The sequence below is a fragment of the Pygoscelis adeliae genome, unplaced genomic scaffold, assembly GCF_000699105.1.
Source record: "Pygoscelis adeliae isolate BGI_AS28 unplaced genomic scaffold, ASM69910v1 Scaffold85, whole genome shotgun sequence".
Lineage (NCBI taxonomy): Eukaryota > Metazoa > Chordata > Aves > Sphenisciformes > Spheniscidae > Pygoscelis > Pygoscelis adeliae.
In genome coordinates this window covers 4,048,651-4,052,380 of record NW_008824900.1, presented here as the reverse complement: position 1 = coordinate 4,052,380, position 3,730 = coordinate 4,048,651, and positions in this window count along the sequence as shown.

The following is a 3,730-nucleotide window of genomic DNA, read 5'->3' as shown; positions in this document are numbered from 1 at the left end:
CTAGCCGGAGGCCCTTTTCTGCTTTATTTTAGTCTGTCCTTCCGTGCTTTTGAAACTCCTCTCACTCGTGCTGGTGAAATAATCTGTAACAGCAGCACGAAGCAGGATATGAGCAGAGACAGGGAGCTGCTGGCTTCTCCAGAAGAAAAAGTTCTAGGTTTTTTTATTTCAGTTGACTATCCAGCTTTAGGTTTTGTGATAATATTGGGTGTAAGGCCAACAGAATTCTGTTTTCTTACGCAGTCAGACTTGCAGTGTGAGCCAGAGAAATCTTGGAAGCTCAGCTTCCTCTAGAGGTAGAAACCGATGTGGCAGGGCAGGGCGTATTTTCTGTAGACATCCTAACAACTCACAGATCGCAGAGATCCACAAATGGTTCCCGTTGTCCCACATCCCAGAAGAGAAATAGATTATAATTGGAGTTCCCAAATTGGGAATATTTGGATACATGGACTTTGCCCACTGGTGATGGTACGTGAGCAGAGCTGGGAACGCCTACAACAGAGAGCTTCTCATCTGAGAAGTGTACAAGGTGCCAGCTGTTGTCTTGGAGTAAAATGATTGTGCAGAAAAGATGATAAACTGGAATGTCCATTGTTAATGAATTTCATTTGCAATGAAAGAATCTGAAGAATGGAAGCTGGAAAGTGGATGTGCTTCAGGCAATGCAGCATTGTGCCAACTGTGTTTGAATCAAATATCCAGGAAGGAGTTTGAATGAGGAATAAGTAGTATCAGATTTGAGGACTGGGGGAGTAGACAGCTGATTTTCTTTCTTGGCAAAAATATTATGAGAAAGCTTGTACTGACCTTTCCTTAGCACTCGCTTGCTGTTCATCTTCACACATCTTCCTTTCACTGGGATTCTCTGGTGTTTTTTGCCATCACTGGGCAATGACTGTTCTTATTTTTTTGTGAACTTAAAGAATGATCTTCTGAGACTAAAATGAGCAGTGGGCAGGGAATGGATCTGTCAGTAGCCCTGGTGGGGTGGGGGTAGCCATTAAAAAGTCACTAAACTTGCCTGGACCTCTTTTTTCCCCATCTATAAGATGGTGTTAACCATGCGCATTCCCTTCATGAATACCATTTGGTATTTCCTGATGAAAAATCCTATATATAAGTGTTCATCATTTTTGTCACTCAGGCACTGATTTAGGAATTTCTGGAGTACTCCCACATGTTGAGAATCACACTTATCCTGAGGACGAGAATATTAAATTCCAGTGCTGAACCTGGCTAATTTGACAATGACATATTTTTCTAGGATGATGCCTCAGATATATCTTACATAAGAAAATGAATTGCATTTATAGCTAGAAAGAACCACAGGTTCATATGATCTTACCTGTTTCAATCCAGCACTCCTGCATTTAGTGAAGCATCTTGTGTTTGATTATAGTAGGGTTTCCAGAGAGACATTACATCTTCCTGTTCTGTTGGTCATTTGTACCAATGGTTAAACACCTGTTGACTTATGTAAAAATTCTTATTTCCTGGCGTTTTCTCTTTTTGCAGGAGAAAACCTAAATTCCTGGAGAGGTTTTCTTTTGGGGGGTGGTGGGGTGGGTGGTTGAGTCTTTCAAATCTAAAAAAGCATCAGCCTTACAGCTCCTTGGTTCCTGTTGCTGAAAGGAGATGCCCATAATTATTCAATTAAGAAAGTTGCTGAGGTAAGTCTTTAGGGATTTGATCTAATCAAGATGGTGCTTATTCAGTGAAGAAGTAAATACTTTAACAGCATGTACTATCCCAATGGATTATCCAGCTTGACTTTTGAATAGTCACTACTAACTGGAAAGAAGAAGTCATGACATGTCAACAGAGCAAGCTTGAATGCTACTATCATAATCTGCTCATAGTCATACTTCATAATTAAATTTTAATCTAATCGAGTGTGGGCTTCAGAGGCCATATTCAGAAGGTTCACTTTAGGTCCAAGTTTTATTAATCAATGGAGAAACTTCTGAAGGTCTCAAATAGCAGTCAGCAAGCAGGAAGCCACCTTAAGGCAAGAAAGAGGAAACAGTGGGCAGAAGCTGACACTCAGACCCACTGGATGTAGCCTGAATTGTCAGAGAAAAGAAAACAATAAGGCCAGATTTAAAGAGACAGCTAATATCTTTTACGCAACCAGCTAATGGAGCTTGGAAAAAATGGACAGGGCTGGCAAAGAAAACAATGAACTTCAAGTTTAGCCCAACCTATGAACAAATTACTCTAGTGTTTAACTTAACTTGTGATAATCACCTAGACGATTAGGCAGAAAAAACGTTAATTCCTTAGCCATAGAGGAGCATCTGGGGATGCCAACAACAGCTCATGAGCTAATGAGCCCCTGCAGGCCAGGGAGAAGGAAGGGGAAGCCTGGAGAGAGCTCCTGGGAAAGGGCAGGTGGGAAAGCTGTACCACCAAACCACTGTCTTTGCTGGCTCCATGGGTTTTAGTGCCTGGGAGAATGCTGAATTTCAGTTCCCAGGTATTTGATTAGTCTGCTTTGAGGAGGCTGGTAGATTAGGACTCAGAGAATTAATTGGCAGACCTTCAGCTAATTGTAAGCAAGAAAGCAACAAACCAATCTTCAAAAACCATAATGGAACTTGATCAATTCAGAAACGTCTCATCACAGAATACGAAGAACACTTTTTCCCCTTCCTCTCAGCTTCAGATTCCTACTTTAAGTGTTAGGGAAGAAACTATAAACTTGTCTGAATTACAAGCAAAACTGTCTGCCTCCCCCAAAAATGGAAAAGAAAGTATTTTTTAATGCTTATGCGTTATATAACACATAAGCATATATCATTTAAAAGGACATTAGCAACTGGACTGCACTACTGCAGTTTTCTTCTAACATAAAGCAGATTTGTGTCCACAGTGCCTGTGCTCAGATCTTCAAGGTTGGTGCACTGGAGAAGCAAATCCTGCTTGCCGACAAGTAAATTTCTTTGCTTTTCATTGAAGGCCATTGTAAAAGTTTCTTGGGCATTGTGGCCAAGCAGACAAATAAAGGTGGCACATAAGGAGCCTGGTGGGCTCTAGTCCAATTTCGTTCACGGTGCCCTGGCTGGAACAAAGTGGAGTCCATTTGCATAGGTCTTTTATTCAGTGCTAATTCACTTCTGGTAAGCAGGCAAAGCTGCTCTCATTCCTATTCCTTTTGCACAGCAGAGATGTGTTAATGCAAGCAGTCAGTGCATGCATCCTACCTACTCTTGATTTACACATCTCTGAAATCTCCTTAAAATGCAGAGGAAATAAAAAAATTGGTGGCATGGAAGGTCCAGTTTGACAGCTGAAAGTCACCCCATTTATCCTCTCACACAAAGATATTAGTTACAGAAGGTCTGTTGAGTTTTATTTGCAGAGTCTTTTACAGTCTGAGACCTGGAGCAGTAGGTTAATGAGAGAGGCTGGGAAGGAACCACCTTGTAAAGAGATGGTTCATGGAAATGAACCCTCTACAAGGTGCAGAAAATTTTTATTGCAGCTATTAAACCTAGGAAACACATAACATCCTAGTATACAAGGTATTGTAATTAATGTGATCAACTATTTACACACATTTTTTTCAGACCACTTCCATGTATAGCAAAATATTTTGCACTTGCTGTTAAAGATTTCTCAATTACTCTCCAAAGAAAAGGATTTGTTCTTTTTTTTTTTTTTTTTATTGTCTGATGACTCAGGGTTGGTTGCCTCTCACGGTATGGCAGAAAGGAAAAAACTGGCA